This window comes from Panthera tigris, chromosome X (genome assembly GCF_018350195.1).
Source record: "Panthera tigris isolate Pti1 chromosome X, P.tigris_Pti1_mat1.1, whole genome shotgun sequence".
Taxonomy (NCBI): Eukaryota; Metazoa; Chordata; class Mammalia; order Carnivora; family Felidae; genus Panthera; species Panthera tigris.
This window is the reverse complement of record NC_056677.1, coordinates 32,290,097-32,312,946: the sequence shown is the minus strand read 5'-3', so window position 1 is coordinate 32,312,946 and position 22,850 is coordinate 32,290,097. Positions and strand designations below refer to the sequence as shown.

The 22,850-nt window shown below is 40.0% G+C and overlaps 1 protein-coding gene across 2 annotated transcripts in view; it reads right to left on the bottom strand.

Annotated features, from left to right (window-relative positions):
• The window catches only part of PRRG1 (proline rich and Gla domain 1), a 140,473-nt gene extending 118,249 nt beyond the window's left edge, over window positions 1-22,224 (bottom strand). Inside the window, exon 1 of one of the 2 annotated variants that reach the window (XM_042974820.1) lies at window positions 22,170-22,224. The gene's annotated coding sequence lies outside the window, so the exon portion shown is untranslated. Of the gene's footprint in view, window positions 1-22,086; window positions 22,125-22,169 lie in introns of those variants that run through there. The other variant, XM_042974821.1, reaches the window with a different exon arrangement.
• Between the last annotated feature and the right edge of the window lie 626 nt (window positions 22,225-22,850).

Here is a 22,850-nt window from a genome sequence, read left to right as displayed (position 1 = left end):
GGAATGACCATTAATATCACAAGACAAATTTCAAAACCAAATGTACTACCAGAGATAAAGAAGGACTCTTCATAATGATAAAAGGGTCAGTTCAACAGGAAGGCATCATCTCAAATGGGTATGCATCCCATAACAAAATTTCAAATACATGTATTAAGAATCAAGAGAATTAAGGAGAGAAAGAGACAATTCCCCAGTCATAGTTGGGGACTTTAACCCCTATCTCAGGAACAGATTGAACTTGGCGGGGGGGGGGGGGGGGGGGGGGGGGAATCAACAAAGGCATAGAACTAAAGAACATTACTGGCCACTTTGACCTAGTGGATATTTATAGACCAATATACCCAATGGTGGCAGAGTACACATTCTTTTCAGGTTCACATGGTATACTTACCAGGAAAGACAATATTGTAGGTTATAAAACAAGTCTCAAATTAAAACAATGAAATCATACATAGTATGTTCTCTGACCGCAATGAAATTATAAATTAGATTACAGTTTAGGGAACAGGACCACCCTTAGATTTGTGACTCACCAGAACTCAACAGGTTATACGCATAGCTAAGATTTATCACACCAAAGGGTACAAAATAAAAGCATCAGGAAAAAGACATGCAATAGGAAGAACCCAGAGAGGCCAGACATAAGCTGCTTACACATGCTTTTTCTCTAGTAGCAAAATACATAGACATGCGCAAAATATCTGTCCAAGGAAGGGCGGAAAGAGCATTTGAGTCAGCATTCATGGCTTCTACAGAGGGCTAGTCATGTAGGCATATCCTGCTATGCAACAGTCATGCTAACTGAAACCTGGGGCCCCAGGAATGAAACCAGGTACACATGATCAATCTGCATGTTTGTACAAAACAATTCAGACAAACAGGTACAGCACAGTCTATTGCTCCTGACGTACAAAACAAAATCAACCATTAAAATAAAAACATTCAAAGAACCACATTCCGAGGGGTTGACCAAGAATCAACCATGCTTCCAGGTTCCCTCAGAGACATGGAGTCAGCAACCAGACCCACTGTATTAACATTTTCGTCACATATGTCAATATGAAAACCAAGGAAACCCAACATATTTGAAAAGGAAACAATAACACTCAAAATAATCTTTGGATAAAGAAATAAATTACAAGAGAAATTGGGCAATAGTTTGAACTAAGTGGTAATGAAAATACAGCATCAAAATCTGTGAAATGCAGTTAAAAGTGCTTAGAGGGAAATTCATACCTTTAAATGTCTCCATTAAAAAAAAAATGCAAATCCAGAAAAGTATTAGAGAAAAATTTCTAAAAATATATAGGTAGAAATTATCCTCCATAGTATCTTCTATTTTTTTTCAGAGCTAATGCCAGAATAGGAATGTTTTATAGATGCTTGCAGGGTAAAACATTTAGTTTCTTTGGAAAGCAAAATACTATAGACTGAAGAGGCCACAGGATCTACGAGCAGGAGGCAATTCCTGAGCAGGAACACACCATTTAAGGTACACCACTATGAATACGCCCAAACACTGTGATTATGTTTTGTTTCCTAGCACACTGAGGGGTGTGTGGTGGCAGGGGGAGGCAGGCAGCTTCAGAATTTGTGTGATCCTTCCAGTTGTATACATAAGACTTTCTGACGAGCAGATATTGCTATTTTCCTTGGCCTGGCAACGTGAGGAAAGGGTAATTCCGTTAGAAAGCCCTGGCTTCTATCCACCTGCAAACTGGGGACCCCATTCTGCCCAGACACAAGTATGAGGCCCAAAGAGCACACCATGGTGCATAAAGCAGCTGAGTATTTATTTGCCAGTGAGAGTCCCAGTATGTCGCTTAGTCAAACATTCCCAAAGGAGCAATACGATGGCTGACAGGGCCACAAGTATTACTACTACAGCTAGTAGGCTGGCTTGGCACACTTCAATAGATTCAGCAGGGAAACAGAAAATAAGCTCAAATGGATTCAGACAATTTATTACTTACACAGACAGCAAAAGCAAAACCAGTATGCTGTCAATTTGTCTAGTTCCCACATGATGACATCAAACAGGAAGGGCCAGATGACACAGTCCAAGCGAATGTGTCATGCTGCTGTCAAGGAGGGACCTTGAAACTGAATCCAAGCAGTTTTATAAACTTACAAAGATACTTGAAGTTATACCGCACAGCGTACAAGGTGGAAAGTCCTGCAACTCAGCTGAACCCAGAAGATGGGTGAGAAATGTCCTGATGGCAGTTTCCCACAAGATATGTTATGAGAAGCTGCCTATCACCCCTCACTCTAAGAAGCATCACGGCATTTTGACAAGACTTAAGTCAGATTATGGTCAAGCACTGCCCCCGTGGCCTGATGAAGACATGCAAGGCTGCCAAGGTGCAACACAGAGAAGCTTTTCTACAATATGCTGAACTTAACCTGCTTCTCTGTAAACCAAAAGTACTAGAACGATGTTCAATGCCAAGATTTCTGAAGCTCTTACTAAGAGGAGACAGAGTATCTCACCTGGGGCTAAGTTAGTTAAAAGAAAGTCATGGTGAAGTAGGATGAGTGTGAATTTTTTAACAGAATATCCTCTGTCATCTACCTGTACAGACTAATGGAGTTAACCACTCCCTACACAAGCACCCTTGAAGCAGGGGGCCTATTTGTGGGAGGTATGTGCAGCCCATAATGAAGGAAGCACTATACCAGCTATACATGACTTCCCTAACTACTCACTCTTAGTCCTACAGATACTCTTAGGGTCTGGTAATACTCCCTGGAATTAATACTGCTGCTTCTGGTTAAGCAAGGTCATTCAAAGGTTAGGGTTCTGAAACAACCAGAAACATCTACTCCAGAGAGGGCTAGAACCTTAGGTTGTAAACAAACTTGTATCAGAGCTCTCTGAGATAGTGTGCCTTAGTCCTGGCTAACTGGAGAACCTACACCAAAATGAATTTGGAGGCTCCTCGGTCCACCTCTTGATTTCCGCTCAGGTCATGATCTCACAGTTCATAGGATGGAGCCCCGTGTAAGGCTCAGCGCAGAGCCTGCTTGGCAGAGACTGCTTTGGATTCTCTCTCCCCCTCTCTCTCTGCCCCCCACCAATGCTTTTGTGTGTGTGTATGCGCATGTGCACTCTCTCTCAAAATAAATAAACTTTAAAAAACTGAATTCGAATTACATTTCTTTAAATACAGATATGAACAGATTATGAATGATCATACAGCAAGTAAGATTTACCTATGCCAAATGGAGGCTAGAAGTGCATTAACTTCTGATCATCTTAAAAGAATCCAGGGGCATCTGGGTGGCTCAATCAGTTAAGCTTCCAACTTCAGCTCAGGTCATGATCTCACGGTTCATGAGTTCGAGCCCCACATTGGGCTCTTTGCTGGCACTGTGGAGCCTGTTTGGGATTCCTTCTCCCTCTCTCTCTCTCTCTCTCTCTCTCTGCCCCTCCCCTACACACTCTCTTTCTCTCAAAATAAATAATAAAAAAGTAAACTTAAAAAGAAAAAGAATCCATAGCTTCCATCAATATTACATAAGGAGTTAAAAACCTCTTTGGAGTAAAAAGGATGAAATATTCCTTATAAATTTCTAATATGACTATAGGAAGAGAGTGCTGAAGTTTTCTTTGCCAACATTACACAAAGACAACATTTAACTTAATTCAAGCTGTTTGAAGATAATTCTTATACTGTTTTAGGCAAATAGGTCCCACCCAGTGTGTGATGAAGGAGAAAAAAGAAGCAAAACCACATCCCATTGTAATAATGTAACAGGAAAAAAATAACACTATCAGTTGAAGTCCAGTAACTGTAGCACAAGAAGGAGAAACCATGGATAGGCCTAGAGAAGCAGGTAAGAGTTAATGGCACAATGTCACCGGGCAGGCCCTCTGTAAGGACTGGAAAGAAAAATAACTCACAAAACAACCAATGGTCTATTATCCAGCTAAGAAAGAAACAGACAATGGGAGAAAAATCCACACAAACCCTGGGAGAGTTCTGTGCAAGTGAAACCACAATGAAGATTCAAGATAACATAACTGTCCTCATTAAGTGCTATAGAGAAACAATGGGAGAAGCTAACTCAAAGTAATTTACCAAGTCATGTGACTCCTGTAGTCAATTAAATATTTGATGAAAAATTATGAACAGTTTAATCCCAAGACTTGTATTTTAGATAAAATTTGGAAAGAGTTTTGTTATAAATGGTAATCAGACTACATTCTCTCATACATTATGCTTGATAAAAGGAGGTAATGAAAAAGAGGCCCTTCTCCTGCCATCCTTGCTTGCATTAGCAAGGAGGAGAAGGTCAAAAGAGCACAGAAAAGCACCAAAAGACAAAAACTTCTTTGAAGGGCGTGATGCAGACTCCGGTTAGCCCCTTAATTTGGAGGCCCTAAGGCTAGAACCAGGACTGCTATTTCTCCTAAAGAAAGGCTAAGGGAACGCCTTCTGTCACATTCATGCTTTTATATTCAGGCTGCTTCTTACCCAGAGGTGTTTATTCTGAATACAGAGCTTCCTTCCCCTGTAACAATATGAGACACAAAGAAGAAGCAGATATATTTGTGGGGTAGTGGATGAAACGGAGAACAAAGGCAAAAGAAATGTAGATAAAATTAAATTTCCTTACAACTTGCATCCCATTGACAAATACTTCAGACAGGCAGAATAGGACATTCCTCACGGAACCCACAACTGCCTTAATGTTAATGCTTTGCTAGAGGCAAAAAAGGAACCTAGGTTTGACAGGAGCCAGACCTCCAGGATCCTGTCTTCTTTAACATATGAAAATCCTTTTGGAAACTTCATCTCTGCCTCTCCCAACTTAAAAGTATATAATCAATTGCTCCTCACATCCCAGTGCAGCTCTTTCTGCCCACAGGTCCTGTCCCTGTCTCCATGCTTTAATAAAACCACCTTTTTGCACCAAAAATGTCTCAAGAATAATTTCCTGACCATTCACTCCCAGAACCCCACCGTCACATCAGTGGGGTGGGGAAGAAGTTTTATTTAAGAATTTCAGGGGTGGGGTGCCTGGGTGGCTTGGTCGGTTAAGCATCCGACTTCAGCTCAGGTCATGATCTCGCAGTCCGTGAGTTTGAGCCCCGCGTCGGGCTCTGTGCTGACGGCTCAGAGCCTGGAGCCTGTTTCAGATTCTGTGTCTCCCTCTCTCTGTGACCCTCCCCCGTTCATGCTCTGTCTCTCTCTGTCTCAAAAATAAATAAACGTTTAAAAAAAAAAAAAGAATTTCAGGGGTGCCTGGATGACTCTGTCGGTTAAGCATCTGACTTCACTCAGGTCACACAGTTTGTGGCTTCAAGCCCCATGTCGGGCTCAGTGCTGACAGCTCAGAGCCTTGATCCTGGTTCAGATTCTGTGTCTCCCTCTCTCTCTGCCCCTGCCATGCTCGCTCATCCATTCATTCTCTCTCTCTCAAGATAAATAAGCGCTGAAAAAAATTTTTTGTAAAAAAAAAAAAAAGAATTTCAGTTTAAGATACACTGTCATTTATATGAGCCTGGATGATCAAGGAAAAATTCTGACTAGATACAGCTGTGGGAACTGTCAGTATGCAGAATGAAGGTGAAGTCATGGGAATGGATGGCATTATCCAGGGAAAAGGGCAGAGGTTAAGGAAGGAGTTTTAGGGACTGGATAAGAGATGCAGTAAGATGAAGTCAGTAAATGAAGCCTTCTGGAAGTAGAGTTCATCATATGATATCAATTACTTTTTGAGGGATCCAAAGGAAAAAAACATCCATTAAAACACATCTTTACATCACCAGAAGGCTAGATCTCTGACTTAAATACTTATACTTATCATCATCTGTTTTAACAGAAGACTACAGTGGATAATCTAATTAAATCAAAGACCATTTGAATGGATAATCTCATCAATACAACCAATATTTTTTTGGGGTGCCTACAGCATGCCTGCCACTGTGTTAAACACAGGGAGATTAGCCTTTCTAACTAGTTTACGTAGTACCCTTTCATTCATCTATTCAACATTCATTAACTACTTAATGCTTGCTAGACCATGGCTGATGCTTAAAAGGCACACATAGTAAGCATTCAATATATATTTTCTCTTCCTAAATACAATTTCACTGTGTACTCACTATGTAAAACTGAGAATGGGAAGAGGCAGCCCAAAAGCATGCTTCATGCAATGGGGCCTTGGAAAAAGCTCCAACACTTAGTGCAAGGGAGACTTGGATTCGAATTCCAGCTCTACCACATATCCCAAAGTGACCAGGGGCACTTAACCTCTCTGAACTGCAGTGTCCTCACTATAAAATGGAGATAAATATCATATACCATACAGAGTAATAAAAATAATGAAAGTAACATATCTGGTACAGCACAGAAGGGTTACTGTCATTGCTGTTACTGTTCTTGTTGTTATTAAGAAAGATAATCATGTGGCCAGGAGTGGCTTATCATTATTATTATATTATTATTGTTATTATTATTATTATTAAAGAACATAACCCACATAGCCAAGAGTTGAGAGATGAGAAGAAAAAATAGTTCAGGAAATCTTCTGAATAATAAACTCAGTATACTCCTGTGAAAAACCTAACTGCCATAAAACAGGTTTGGGTTTCAGAGAAAAAATAAAATCTCACTCTACACAGGATTTGCCCCAGTCCATTCCTGGTCTTCTGAGGATCCTGATACTAGATGTTAAAGGAGACTGGAGAATACCCACTACAGACGCAAGGAGTCCAGGAATATTCAGCATCCTGACTCCTGGTATTAGGAACCAGACAGAGACCAAGTAGATGAAGACAAAATAGATGCTCTGACCTCTAGCTCTAAGGCTGAGATTGTAGCAGAGAAGTGGCCCCAGCTAAATAGTTAAGAATTGAAATGCAAAAGAGGAACTCAAATAGAAAAAGCTGAAGCCAACTCAGAAAGGTTAGGCATACACAGCCTTTGAGAAAGTGAATAGTTGGGTCTACAAGGGTGGATGGGGCGTTCTGAAAGCACTGTGAAGGGCGGTGTCTATAAGCTGGAGGCTTTGAGTACCTGTGGATGGGCAGATTCAAGTTAAAGACTGGTAGATCAGTAAAAGGGATATGACTATAGTGTTAGGAAAGAAGTAATAAAATCTGAACTAGGACAAGAGCAGTGGGAATGGACTGGTCAACTTTGCAAAGGTCAGTTCTATAAACTGGGTAAACATTCATAGTTTAGAGAATAAAATATACAGAAAATGGTAATAATAAATATTAACATCTACCATTAGCACTTTAAAGAAACTTTAAAATTCAAAGAACACATTGATTTTGCAATATAATTCATATCAATGCAACAAAAACATTTGAAGACTGACATCTGAAGACTGTTTATGGGCCTAAAGAAACGTTTTCTTTAATGTTTATTTATTTAATTTGAGAGAGACTGTGAGCGGGGGAGGGGCAGAGACGGAGAGGGAGAATCCCAAGCAGGACCTGCACTGTCAGCACAGAGCCTGACACAAGGGTGCAATCTCATGAACCACAAGATCCTGAGCCAAAATCAAGAGCTGGACACTCAACCAACTAAGCCACCCAGTGCCCCAAGAAAATATTTTTTACTTCCATATGTAATACTATTTTCTTGATAAATCCTAAGAAAAATGAGTGAGATACTGAAGCATGATAAAATTACATGGGAAAGTAAATGTATCCTTGCCAAAATCATTACTTTGGTCCCATGAGTAAGACTAACACAGAGAGAGAAACTAGAATATATTCCATTAACTTTTTTTTTTTTTTTTTTTTTTGCAGTGACAGCAAATTTTAAAGCTAGGCATATGTTTCTAACTTTGCCAGCTTTCTCCCTGAAGCAAACATGTCAGAGAGGATTACTGTGGTGAGTTAGTCATATGGATTTTTTTCTCTACAAAATTGGAATGCATAACATTAGAAACCAAACCACAAAGAACAAGCATACAAGAGACAGATTGTGGCAGATATGCAGAACACATAGTGCTCTGAATAACCAGGCTTTGCCACTCAAAAAGGAAGGGTTTAATTACCTAGGACTCCAGAAAATAACAAACACCTTCTAAGACACAATTTTGAAAGAAGAGAGAAAATAAAATATAAGAAATCTTACTCCAAGTCAGGGACATAAAAGATAACACATTTTCCTAAAGAAACCCTAGGTTCTAAATTCTGAGGCACTAAACCTCAGAAGTTCACATTGTCATTTAAATTATGACCCATTTAAATGCCAAGCCTTTCAAGAAAATAATGAGGGCTATCAAAAATTCATCATTAGTATCTGAATGAGCTTGAAAGTAAGTATACCAATTATTACCACCCAATAATGGAGAAAGCAAAGCAACCATTGAGCATTTTTAAAAGCTTTGATTACCCCTGTCTTCTGGTACCTTATTTGATTCTTACTTCATTATGCTTAATAACATTCTTTTTTTTCTCAATAACATTCTTGAGTATTTAAACTTCTCTTTTATAAAAGGTAAAATTAGTATACATGTTCCTTACACAGCAAAGGTGTTCAGTAAAGGCTGAATTACAGTTTGACATATATTGCATAAAGCCATTTCTTTAGGACTCTAATAAAAGTCCACTTCTACTGACAATACTTCTATGGTTCCCAGGGTTTTCAGGATAACCAAATTACTATGTCATTGTGGAAAAGGTGTTACAACAGCAAGAAGCTGTCTTCTAAGCCCTGTGAACAGGGGGAATAAATTCAAAACAAAACACCTGAGTTGTTACTTCCTGTCAAAAGCTCTGAAAAAAAGTTACATTACTCCCCTACATACCTAAGTGAGCACACATACATGTACACATGTGCACCAATTTGTCCTTTCAATTTTGCCTTACCAAAAAATTACCTATAATAACCTACAACTAAAAATGCAATGTGAGAAATTTTACAAGACTATCTTGCTAATATTTTATTCAAATACCATCTTCAATTTACTATACTGACGACAATATCCATTTTAAATATATTTACAATATCCATTTTAAATATAAAGTAACTTGTTTCCTCCAAGCCCCAGTCCTGGAAAATGATACTTGGCAAAGGATAGTTTCCCATATCCTTCCTATTCCAGCAGAAAATCTATACAGATTACCTGAGGTATACAAAGCATATTGAGCAGTTGAAAATGGGCTGAACTAGAACCTTATTATTACTCCAAGTACAGTCTATGGGGAAAAAAAAACATCAGCATCACATGAAACCTGGTTAAAAAAGCAGAATCTAGGATACATCCCAGACTTGCCAAATCAGAATCTACATTTTAACAAGATCCGTAAGGGATACACATTCGCATCAATGTTTGAGAAGTATCAAACTAATGAATTTATCCCACAAACCTAATGATGAGCAAAAGGATATATATACACGGGCACCTGGGTGGCTCAGTCAGTTAAGTGTCCGATCCTCAGTTTCGGCTCAGGTCATGATCTCACTCTTTGTGAGACTGAGCCCCTACATCAGGCTCTGCCTTGACAGTGCAGAGCCTGCTTGGGATTCTTCTCTCTCTCCCCCATCTCTCTGCCCCTCCCACTCTTTCTCTCTCCCTCTCTCTCTCTCAAAATAAATAAACTCAAAAAAAGATGTATATACAGATGATCCCATTTATATAAAGGTTGAAACAGGCAAAAAACAAACAAATCCACTAATATTACAGACAATTAAATGATAAAAGTCTCAAGAAAAGCAACAGGGAACTTCTAGTTTCCAGGCTGGCACATAAGGAGCTCAGAAGTCACAACTCTCTCTTAGTTAACAGGTAAAAAGTTGATCAAACTGAAAATCCAACACTTCTTAAGTCCATCAGAGAAGTGAGATCACAGGGCAAACTGCTGCCCCCAAACTGGAAAGACAAGCAAATACAGAGTAAGAGAACCTAAACAAGCAGAAATCCAAAAGCAGAAATCTCAGAGGTAACCGTGCCAAGGTAGGACAACCTGAACTGTAAGTGATGAATTGTTGGAGGTGGCAGTATAGACAAGTAGGAGAGGTAAACTCTTCAGGTGGACCCAGTCATGGTGGGGGGGGGGGCACACTTTTGTGAGATTTACCTTCAGAAGCTAGACCTGGTTCCCACATTAAATAGTGAAGAAAAATTCCCTTGTGCTTCCAGGGCAGGGAGGGAAAAGGGAGTCTTTTTGAAATATGCCAGAGCACTCTGATCTTGGTAACAAGGACTTCCTTCAGAAGACCCTATTTTACCAGAACCTAACAAGACTCAAACCTACTAGAGAGGAGAAATACACAACTCCAGCCGCCCCACCCCCCGCCCCGCCCCCAGACATACCACCACCTAAGGGGGAAAAAATACTGAGAAGCACTGGTGAAGTTCACGGTACAAGCATTACAAGCTCACCAAACACTGAGACCAAGTCACAGAACTATACACTTCCCCTACCCCCACACCTTACTACAACATTACTAAAGGCCTATTTACTACAGTTGCTTTTACCCAGTACATCATGTCTACCCTTCAACAAAAAATTGCAAGGCATATGAAAAGGCAAAACACAGTTTGAAGAGACTGAACAAACATCAGAACTAGAGTCAGATATGGCAGGAATGTTGGAAATTTCAGACCAGGAATTTTAAAATATTAGGATTAATATGCTATTTGTTTTAATAGAAAAAATAAGCAACATGTGGGGCGCCTGGGGGGCTCAGTCAGTTAAGCATCCAACTTCCGCTCAGGCCATGGTCTCGCAGTTTGTGAGTTCCAGCCCCGCGTCAGGCTCTGTGCTGACAGTGCAGAGCCCAGAGCCGGCTTTGGATTCTGTGTCCTCCCCTCCTCTCCCTGCCCCTCTCATGCTCATGCTCTCTGTCTCTTGATAATAAACATTAAAAAAAATCTAAGCAACATGTAAGAATAGATGTAATATAACCAGAGAGATGGAACTGCTAAGAAAGAATTTTTAAAAATACTACCAATCAAAAATGCTGTAAAAGAAATAAAGAATGCCTTTGATGGATCATTAGTAGATTGGACATGGCTTGGAAACAATCTCTAAACTTGAAAATAGTAGAACAGAAATTTCCAAAACAGAAAAGATAAGAGAAAAAAGACTGAAAAAAAAATCCAAGAACTGTGGGACAAGTACACAGGGTAACATATGCATAATGAGAGTATCAGAAAGTGGAAGTAAAGACAGGAATAGAAGCAATATCTGAAGCAATAATGACTGAGACTTTCTCCAGTAAATGTCAGATACCAAATCAGAGATTCAGGAAGCTCAGAGAACACCAAGCAGGATAAATGCTAAAACAACAAACAAATAACATGTAGGCAGTCATTGTCAAACTGCAAATATCAAAGATAAAAAATATTGAAAGAAGCGGGGGGGGGGGGGGGAGGGGGAAACACCTTGCCTCTAGAGGAGCACAGGTAAAAATTACAACCAACTTTCTCTCAAGCACCACACAAGCAAGAGAGTAAAGTGAAACATTCATTAGTGTTGAGAGAAAAAACACACACCAACACAATTTTGTACCCTGAAAAATTATTTTTCGAAAAGGAAGGAGAAATAAAGACTTTCTCAAACAAAAATTGAGGAAATTTTTTTGCCAAGTACATCTGCCTGGCAAGATATGTTAAAAGAAGTTTAGAGAGAAGGAAAATAATATAGGTCTGATATACATAAAGAAAAAAAGAACATAAAAAATTAATAAAGTAAAACTAAAAAACTTTAATTTTTCTTATTCTGAATTGCTCTAAAAGATGATTTGTTCAAAATAGCGACAATGCATTCAATTATGAGCGGTTATATATATAATATGCTTATGAGAACTGATATGAATGACAACAATGATACAGGCACGGGAAAGATAAATTTGGAATATTCTGTTATTATAAGGTACTTGAATTACCCATGAAGTGGCACAGTATTATTCAAAAGTAGAATTGGAGTAGTTGGAAATATGCATTTTGCAAAAGCTAGGGCAACCACTAAAAAAATCTTTTAAAGAGCATAATTAATATGCAAGGAAATGAGAGAAAATGGAATCATAAAATGCTCAATTAAAACCACAAAAGATACTGGGGTGCCTGGGTGGCTCAGTTGGTTAAGCATCCAACTACTGATTTTGGTTCAGGTCATGATCTCACTGTTCGGGGGTTGGAACCCCACATTGGGCTCCACGCTGACAATGTGGAACCTGTTTGGGATTTTTCTCTCTCTCCCCCTCCCGCCCTGTCAAAAACAAACTTTAAAAAAAAAACACAAAAGGCAAAAAAAATGTGGAAGATAAGAACAAGGGCAACAAATACAAACCAGTAACAATACGGTAGATATGAATCCAACAATGATCTAAATATACCAATTAAAAGACAGAGAATGTCAGAGTGGATAAAAAACAAAACCCAATTAAATGCTATCTATAAGAAAACCATTTTAACTACAAAGAGACATATTGATTAGAAGTAAAGGGATGGTTATATTAACTAGAATTTAAATAAAAATTTGAAAATAAATAAATAAATAAAAACAAAGGGACAGAGAAAGATATACCATGCTATCAACCAATCAAAAGAAAGCAGGAGTAGCTTATGTGAATTTCAGATACAGTAGACTCAGGGCAAAGAAAGTTATCAGAGATCAAGAGGATCATTACATAATGATAAAGGGGTCAATTCTCCAAGAATACAAAACAATCCGTAACGTGTATGCACATAACAATGGGATGTCAAACTATATGAGGCAAAAACTGTCACAACTGTAAGGAGAAATAGAATAATCTCCTATTATAGTTGCAGACTTCAATACCCTTCTAACAGAAATGGAGAGACTAGGCAGGCAAAAATTCAGTAAGTACATAGTTGAACTCAACAGCACTATCAATCAATTGGATATATTAATATCTACAGACTACTTCATCCAACAGCAGCAGAATTCATGTTTTTCTCCAGTTCAATGGAATATGCACCAAGACAGACCACATCCTATGACATTAAAAATACCTTAACAAATTTAAAATAATAGAAATCATTCAATGTCTATTCTCAGACTACAATGGAATTAAACTAGAAATCAATAACGGTAAGATAACTGAAAAATCTCAAAATACAAAGCAATTAAGCAACTTACTTCTAAATAACACACGGATCAAAGAACTCTCAAGAGAAATTAACAATATTTTTAACTAAATGAAAATGAAAATACCACTTATCAAATACTGTGAGATGCAGTGAAAGGAGTGCTTAGAGGGAAATTTACAGCATTGAATATATATATTAGAAAAAAAGTTCTAAAATCAACCATCTAAGCTTCCACCTGAGAAAACTAGAAAAAGGGCAAATTAAAAGCAAAAAGATAATAAAAATTAGATAGCAATTAAATGGAAAACAAGAAATCAATAGAGAAAAAAAAAACAAAACCAAAACCTGATTCTCTGAAAAGATAAAATCAATAAACCACTAGCCAGGCTAAGAGAAGACACAAATTACAGTATCAGAAATGAAAGAAGAGACATCACTACAGATCACATGGACATTAAAAGGTTAATAAAGGATTATTATGAACAAATCTATGTCTATGAATGTGCTAACCTATACGAATTGAATGGATTCCTTACAAGATACAATCTGCCAAAACTCACACAAGGAAAAAATAGACAATATGAACAGGCCTATATCTATTTAAAAAAATGAATCCATAATTAATAACCTTCCAAAACAGAAAGCAGTAAGACCAGATGGACTCATCTGTGAATTCTATCAAACACTCAAGGAAACATTATACCAATTCTCTACAACCTCTTCCAGAAGACAGAAACCAAGAGAATATTCCTTTCTCATGAGGCCAGAATTACCCTAATACCAAAACCAGGCAAAGACATTACAAGAAAACTATAGACCAATATCACTCATGAATATATCATGCAAAAATAACAAAATATTAGCAAATAAAATCCAACGACGTATAAAAAGAATTACAGAGGCATCTAGGTGGCTCAGTTGGTTAAGTGTCCAACTTGATTTCAGCTCAGGTCATGATCTCACTATCATGAGATCAAGCCTTGTGTTGAGCTCTGCACTGACAGCCCAGAACCTACTTGGGATTCTCTCTCCCCCTCTCTCTGGCCCTCCCTCACTCTCACTGTCTCAAAATAAATAAATAAACTTAAAAAATTTTTTAATTAAAATAAAACAAAAAATGGTTTGACTTACTTTAAAAAAAAAAATTATACACCATGACCAAGTGAGATTTATCTCAGGTATGCATGGTTGTTTCAACAAAGACTAATTAATGTAATCCATTACATCAACATGCTAAAACAGAAAAATCATATGATTATACCAATAGATGCCAAAAAAGTATTTGACAAAATTTAGATCCCATTCATGGCTAAAACAAAGAAACAAAAATAACCTCTCAGTAAATTAGGAATAGAGAGGTTCTCAACTTGTTAAGAACACCTTAACAAAAAACATACACCTAACATCATACCTAATAGTGAAAAACTCAAAATTTTCCCACTATCAGGAACAAGACAATAATGTCCCTCTCACCACTCCTTTTCAACACCATACTGGAAGTCCTAACTAATGCAGTAAGAAAAGTAAAAGTTATACAGATAGGGAAATAAATCAAACGGTCTTTGTTCCCAGATGACATTCTCATCAATATAGAAAATCCAGAAGAATCAACAAAAAATTCCTGGAACTAGTAAGAAATTATAGCAATGTTGTATAAGATTAATATATAAAAATTAATCAGTTTCCTATATACATCAATAAGTGAGTGGAATTTGAAATTAAAAATACACTACCATTTACATCAGCACCCTTAAAATGAGTTATGTATAAACCTAACAAAGTATGTACAGAATCTTTAAGGAAAACTCCAAAACTGTGATGAAAGATATCAAAGAAGAACTACATAAATGGAGAAATATTTCATGTTCATGGATAGAAGGACTCAATATTGTTGAGATGTCAGCTCTTTCCAAATTGACCAATAGTTTCAACATAATCCTAATCAAAATCTAACAAGTTATTTGGTGGATAATGACAATCCTACTCCAATATTTATATGGACAGGCAAAAGACCTAGAACAGCCAACTCAATATTAAAGGAGAATAAAGTCACAAGACTGACACTACCTTATTTACAGATTTATTAAAAGGTACAGTAATCAAGACTGTGGTATTGGTAAAGAATACTAAGACCTGAATGGAATAGAAAAGAGAGCCCAGAAATAGATCCAGACAAATACAGTCAACTGTTGACAAAGGAGTAAAGGCAATACAATGGAACAGACAGTCCTTTCACCAAATGACCTGGAACAACTGGACATCCACTTACGCACACACAAAAAAGAATCTAAACACAGATTTTCCACCCTTCCCAAAATTTAACTCAAAACGGATCATAGACTAAATGTAAAATGCAAAACTATAAAACTCCTAGAAGATAACACAGAAGAAAACCTAATTGACCTTGGGTATGGTAATGACTTTTAAATACAACACTAAAGGCATGATCTGTGGGAAGAAGTCATTGATAAGTTGGATTTCATTAAAATTAGAAATTTCTGCTCTGTGAGAGGCAATGTCAAGAGGACAAGGCACAGACTGAGAGAAAAGATTTCCAAAATAGACATGTGATGGAGCATTATCCAAAGAACTCCTAAAACAGTAAGAAAATGAACAACCTGATTAAAAAATGGGCAAGGGACCTAAAAAGAAACCTCATCAAAGAAGATAAACAGCAAGTAAACATATGAAAAGATGTCCAATAGGGCGCCTGGGTGGCTCTGTCGGTTAAGCATCCGACTTTGGCTCAGATCATGATTGATCTCACAGTTTATGAGTTTGAGCCCCACGTCCAGCTCTGAGCTGATGGCTCAGAGTCTGGAGCCTGCTTTGGATTCTGTTTCTCCCCCACTCAAGCTCTGTCTCTGTCTCTCTCACAAAAATAAATAAACATTTAAAATAATTTAAAAAAAAAAGAAAAGATATTCAATACCATATGTCATTAGTGAATTCCAAATGAAAACAATGAGATACCCCTACATACTTATCTGAATGGCTAAAATCCAAAACACTGACAAAACTAAATGCTGGTAGAAATGTGGAGCAACAGGAATTCTCATTGTGAGGGAGAATGCAAAATGGTACAGCCATTTTGAAATACAGTCCGGCTGTTTCTTACAAAAGCAAACATACTGTTAAAATAGGATCCAGCAATTGTCCTCCGCAGTATTTACCCAAAGGAGTTAAAAACTCATGTCCACACAAAAACCTGCACACAGATGTTTAGAGCATCTTTAAAATCACAATTGCCAAAGCCTGGGAGGAACCAAGATGTCTTTCAGTAGATTGATGGATAAATAAATTGTGGTGCATCCTGACAATGGAATGTGAATCAGCACTAAAAAGAAATGAGCTATCAAGCCATGCAAAGACATGGAGAAACCTTAATTACATACTACTAAGTGAAAGAAGCCAATAGGAAAAGGCTACATACTATGATTCCAACTATATGACATTATGGAAAAGGCAAAACTATGGAGACAGTAAAAAGATCAGCGGTTGCCTGGGGACAGAAGAGGTTGGGGCGGGTGGTGGCGGGGAGGAGGTGAGGTAGTGAGGTAGATAAATAGAATACAGAATTTTTTTAGGGCAGTGAAACTATTCTGTATGATACCACAGTAGTAGATACAGTCATTAAACATTTGTTCAAACCCACAGAGTAACATTTGTTCAAACCCACTGAGAGTAAACCTTAATTTAAACTATGGACTTCAGATGATAAAAATGTGTCAAAGCAAGAATGGGGTGCCTGGGTGGTTCAGTCAGTTAAGCACCCAAATCTTGATTTCTGCTCAGGTCAGGATCCCAGGGTCATGGGATCCAGCCCTGCATGGGGGCTCCATGATGAGCTTAAATCCTGCTTAAGATTCTTTCTTTCTTTCTTTCTTTCTTTCTTTCTTTCTTTCTTTCTTTCTTTCTTTCTCTCTTTCTCTCTTTCTCTCTTTCTCTCTCTCTCTCTCTCTCTCTCTCTCCCCCCCCCCCACCTCTGTCCCTCCTCCCCACCCCCCTCCACCCTGCTTGTGCTCCTGAGTGTGCACGCTCTCTCTCTCTCCCTAAAATAAAAAACAAAATGTGTCAATGTAAGTTCATCAATTGTAACAAATGTACCTCTGTGTTGCAGGATGTTGATGTGGAGGAGGTTGTTTGTGTCTAGGGACAGGGGGTATATGGGAACTCTCTGTATGGTATGCTTAATTTTGCTGTGAACCTAAAGTCCTCTAAAAGTAGTTCATTAATATTTTTTTAAAGCAAAGGAGTGTCCTCTTCTCTTTCCTTGTAATGATTTGATCCATTCCCAGAGCTTCCTGTCTACACATACCTCTCTCCTGAATTCCACCCACATATCAAAGTCATCTTGAACTCAGCATACACAGTACTGAACTTTTTATTCATTTATTTATTTTAGATAAAGCACACTCAGGAGCAAGGGAAAGGGGCAGAGGGATGGAGAGGGGGAGAGGGAGGGAGGGAGGGAGGCAGGGGAGGGGATGGGGAGGGCAAGGGCTAGGGCGAATCTCAAGCAGGCTCCATATTCAGCACAGAGCCAACAAGGGACTCAATCCCACAACCCTGGGATTATGACCTGAGCCAAAATCAAGAGGCACTCAACCCAGTGAGCCACCCAGGTGCCTCCATACTGAATTCCTGATCCTCCTTCTCTCAGTTTCTCCTCCTACAATCTTCCACATCTCACTAAATGGCTACTCCATCCTTCCAATTGCTCAGATCAAAATCTTGGACTCATCTTTTGTCACATTCCCCTTCCAATTTTACTTACAATTAAGTGAGCATTATTGTGATTACTGTGACACTGATTTTTGAGAACCACTGTGTTAAGCCACCTGTTTTAGATAATAGGAGGGATCTACAAATACAGAACTAGAGTTTGAACAGTGTAGGAGATGTCAATACAACCACATTTTAAAAAAAATTTTAATGTTTTATTTGTGAGAGAGAGAAAGAGACAAAGTGTGAGTGGGGGAGGGACAGAGAGAGAGGGAGACACAGAATCCAAAGCAGGATCCAGGCTCTGAGCTGTCAGCACAGAGCCCAACGCAGGGCTTGAATTCCACAAACTGCAAAATCATGACCTGAGCTCGGACTCCTAACCAACTGAGTCACCCAAGTGCCCCAATACAATCACATTTTGGAATTAACTGCTACTGAAATTATATTTCTCATAAGAAATGGCAATTACAAATAACAATAGTACATGGGGCACCTGGGTGGCTCAGTCAGTTAAGCATCGACTTCAGCACAGACTCAGGTCATGATCTCACTGTTAGTGTGTTCGAGCCCTTCATGGGGCTCTGTCCTGACAGTTCAGAGCCTGGAGCCTGCTTCAGATTCTGTGTCTCCCTCTGTCTCTCTGACCCTCCCCCACTCACACTCCATTTCAATCTCTCAAAAATAAATAAACATTGAAAAAATTTAAAAAAAACAAATAACAATAGTACCTTTTTTAGGGCAATTAGTATGTGTTAAACATTATAAACTGTAATATTCCTGACCTCACTTACCATGTAAATATTATAACCATTATTTTTATAAATGAAGAAACTGACAAAGAAGTTTAACAAATGCCTCAATATTCCATGCCCTTGATGATCATATTGTATCCTGCATAGAGTGGGAAAGAGAGTCTTGGACAGACCCTAAGAAGATGGCTCAGTGGAAGTGGCTGGGGTTGTCTCGACAAAGAATGAGAGGAAAAAAATAGAAATATGAAGAGGAACTCTAGGTGAAGAAAGTTTAAGAAGGAAGACTTGGGGCTCCTGGGTAGCTCAGTCAGTTAAGTGACTGACTCTTAATTTGGGCTTAGGTCATGACCTCACAGTTTGTGGGATGGAGCCCCAAGTAGGGCACGGAGCCCACTTGCAATTCTCTCTCTCCCTCTCTCTCTGCCCCTCCCCCTGCTCACAAACTCTCTCTCTCAAAATAAATAAATAAACTTAAAAAAAAAAAGGAAGCCTTAACCACATTGGTTTGGAGTATCTTTTTCAGTAAGCGAGTCTAAAGGCCACAAAGGATGTACGTAGAACTTTGTTTATTTTTGAGAAAGAGAGCTCATGCGCACATACATGAGTGTGAGCAGGAGATGGGCAGAGGGGAGGGAGAGAGAGAATCCCCAGCAGGCTCCACACCTGCCTAACCAGCTGAGCTACCCAGCAGCACCCCCCAACCTTTTTTGGCAGAGCTTTTTTTTAATGTTTATTTATTTTTGAGAGAGAGAAGGAGGGGCAAAGAGAGAAGGAAAGAGAGAATCCCAAGCACTGATAGCGCACAGCCCGATGTGGGGCTCCAACTCAAGAAACATGAGATCATGACCTGATCCAAAATCAAGAGTCGGTAGCTTAACCGACTGAGCCACCCAGGTGCCCCTGTAGAACTTCTTTTAAAAAGTTTCATGGACTCTACTCATCCTCTCTGAGACCCAAGGTTTTCTCATAAAAACCAGGTACTAACTTGAAGTGTTTGGGGGTGAACAATGGTTAACATTATTTTTTTTTAAGTGACAGAAAGAAAAACTTCACATTTAGATCAAGAGGGAACAAAATGAAAGGAGTAAAATAGAAGTCAGTTATCCGCTTTGCTGGGATGAGACAGACTAACCAAGTAGCCCATCTTGACTCATTTTCAGACTCGTGTCAATTCTATTCACTTTTAAACTGAGTGATCATTTTGTTCATGATATTGTCTCCAGTCAGTAAATCCACTGAGGAGATGAAAGCAAGGTAGGGGGTGATGAGCTTGAGTGGTAGAGAGCAAAGGGAAGGTAATTCCTTTCAAGAGCCAAAGGTGACTGTAAAGACAATGATGCTGGTAGACTTAAGACAGATGTCAAAAACAGGCTGCAGAAATAGTGGGGCCAAGCCTATTGAGAGTACTACAACATGAAGAGGCCCACTAGCTAAATGTTCAAACCACCGTAAGATTTGTAAGTATTCCTTCTAAACACAACTGTTTAGACTCTCTAATTGGTCTAATAGGTTAGTTTCTTTAGTTACATTATTAGCCTTCAGAGGATACCATCTGGCCAGCTTGATTCACTTGCAAATTCCTAAATTACAGCAGTACCCAGTTAGTGTCTTTCTATAAAAGATTAATCTTCAGTTTTATGTTGGACTTTTCACTAGTTTCAGTATCAGAAGCTGACCTGTTTTAAATTTTGCCCTTTTCTGATGCCTATTTTGCCTATATTTGCAAAGCTTTTCCACCTCTTTTAGAAGGATAAACCAGACTAATAAATGGGGACTTATTGCCACACTTTTTCTTATCCACATTCCAAATAATGTCGTTCAATTACATATAATTTCAGTATTCGGCATTTCTTTTATTATCCCATTAACTTTACACAATATGAATTATCTTCTAACAGCATTTATTAACATCTACATGTAAGTGCATTTATTAGGCACTTAATACATACCCAGCAGCCCTAGGTTTTGGGGTAGCACAGAAGACTGAGGTTCTAGTTCGAAGAGAGAAATAAGACCAGTGGTATTAGTTTAACAGAAAAGAGGGCGATTAATTCATTCTGGGAGAGTTTGCAAATTTTTCCAAGAAAAATTTGGGCTGAGTCTGAAAGGATGAACAAGGGTTCATTAAGCACTGGAAAAGGAAAAGGTATCCCTAACACCCCCCTCCCCAAAATTGGTAATGTTCATGGAATTTAACTTAAAATAACAGGAAAAAGAAAGAGTAAAATGACAACACATGAAGAAATCCTGTTCACTTCGGAGGGGGTGCCTTTAAACACTTTAGATCTGAAAGTTAAATGTTTATAAAACAGGATTCACAATCAAGGGAAAGGGGTGGAGGAGGAAGAAGTTGTTTGTTTTGTTGTATTAAGTTAAACAGATGAGTAAAAAAATCAACATTTATGCTTGAAAACACACATACTACTTTTCATAAAGACTCTAATTTTGCAAATGAAAGCCCTGGAACCTTATCCAATACTACAGTATTTGCCCTAATGTTTTATATTCCCAATATCATTCGTAAGGGTTCTAAAGTGAGTCTATCCAAGAACTTGGCAACACCTCCACACACACACATCCAATAATTCCCTCTTGATTGAAACAATCAACAGCACCCTAATCTCCTCACTTCCCCTGACTTGCACACCTTCACATCCTTCAAAGTCTGGCTTTATTTATACTATGACTACCAGAAGGCATTAATTTAGCTCTAAGTTTTGACACTCCACCTCTTCACCCTTTCGTTCAATTATTTCCTCTTCGATTTCATTAGTTTCGTTTTTCTCCTGAAGGGACACTTAGAAAATACATCAACAGCACAGTTACAAAACCAACGGCTGCAGCCAGAGTCCGAACACACACTGATTTCCAATCATATCCCTCTTGAGGCTGTTCTTACCACTGATCAAAATCAGCGGACCAGGAAGAAGGAAAAAGCCGAGGCAGGAAGGTTGTTCCCTTCCTTCCACTCCCTCCACGCCGGCCCCCGCCCCCGTCCCCCAGGACCACACCGCGACCTCGTACGCGCCCCCCTCCCACCGACCCGCCCCCGCTGTCACCCGCCACTGCCTAGAAAACAGTCATAGCCTTTGTTAAAAAGTCCATGAGCACAATGTACCAGAAGACGGACACATTCCCGGAGGCGGGGTGAAGGAAAGTCACACGAACGCCACGCCCTCCTTGGCACTAGCCAGGGGCGAGAGCCTACCTTCCCCAAATCCTCTCCCCCCAAACCCGGAACGTTCCTGGCAACTCCGCACTCTGAGAGGCGGGGCGGGGGAAGGGATGGGCCCGGGACGCCGCTCAGGGGCACCCAGAAGGGGATACTGAACTTGAAGCTGGGACACCCTCCAGCGCCCTTGGCGAGCCTCCCGGTCCTGCCAAGCCTGAGTAAGGACTTCAGTCTCTAGAGCCCTTTCCTCCTAACACAAACCCTCACCCACTCCCGCCACCACGTACTCCGCTCCCCACGCGGCCGGAGCTGGACACTCTTAGGCAGCGCGGCTAACTCCCTCTGCCTCACGTCCGGCCAATTTCTCTTCCCGGGACCGAAGATTCCCCGGGCACTCACCCGCACACTCCCCGAATCTTGCCGGGATGTTCGGCGCGAACCTGGTTCCCCAGCCACAATCCCGGCGCCAACACCTCACTTACCGCGCGCTCCGCGCCGCTACTCTGCGCTCTGCGAGCCTCCAGCCGCGCCTGCGCGCTCCCACTGCTGCCGAACCTACCAGGAACCAGGAGCCGAAGGGAATGATGGTGGGAAGCGGCGGGGGCGGGGCCCGGGCCGGGTTAGGAGAGGAGAGGCGTGGCCAGGCGGGGTGGGAAACCGAGGGGCGGAGCCGTGGCTGCCTGGGTCCGGAAAACCGAGTGCTCCGGGCACTGGGCTGGAGTTTTCCACTCTTGAGGTCTGTTTATAACACAGGCAGAGAAGTTGTCGAGTCCTCTCGGTGCACCCCCACACTCATCCTCAAGAAAGCCCGTTTGGCGCGAGGCCAAGCTAGTCAGTCCCCGGGGGCCACCACGCCTCTCCCTGGAGCCACCTTGGATCCTTCCTAGCTAGCCTTTTACCCTTTTGCACGCCTATCTCCCCACATATTATCCGCCCTCCAGAGGTGAGGAATTTAGGGATATCTCATGCACAGACCTCCTGTGCAGTGTATCCTCGTTAACGTGACTCTGCTGTGTGCCAGCCCAGAATGTAGTGGGTGATTATCCAACTAGAGACAGCTGTTAAGGCTCAGCCCTTTCCCTGAGAACTGTTGCTGCTGTTTCTGCACTTTCGGTGACAATAATCCGCTTTTTCTTCGCTGGTTATGGGTCTGTTCAAGCTTT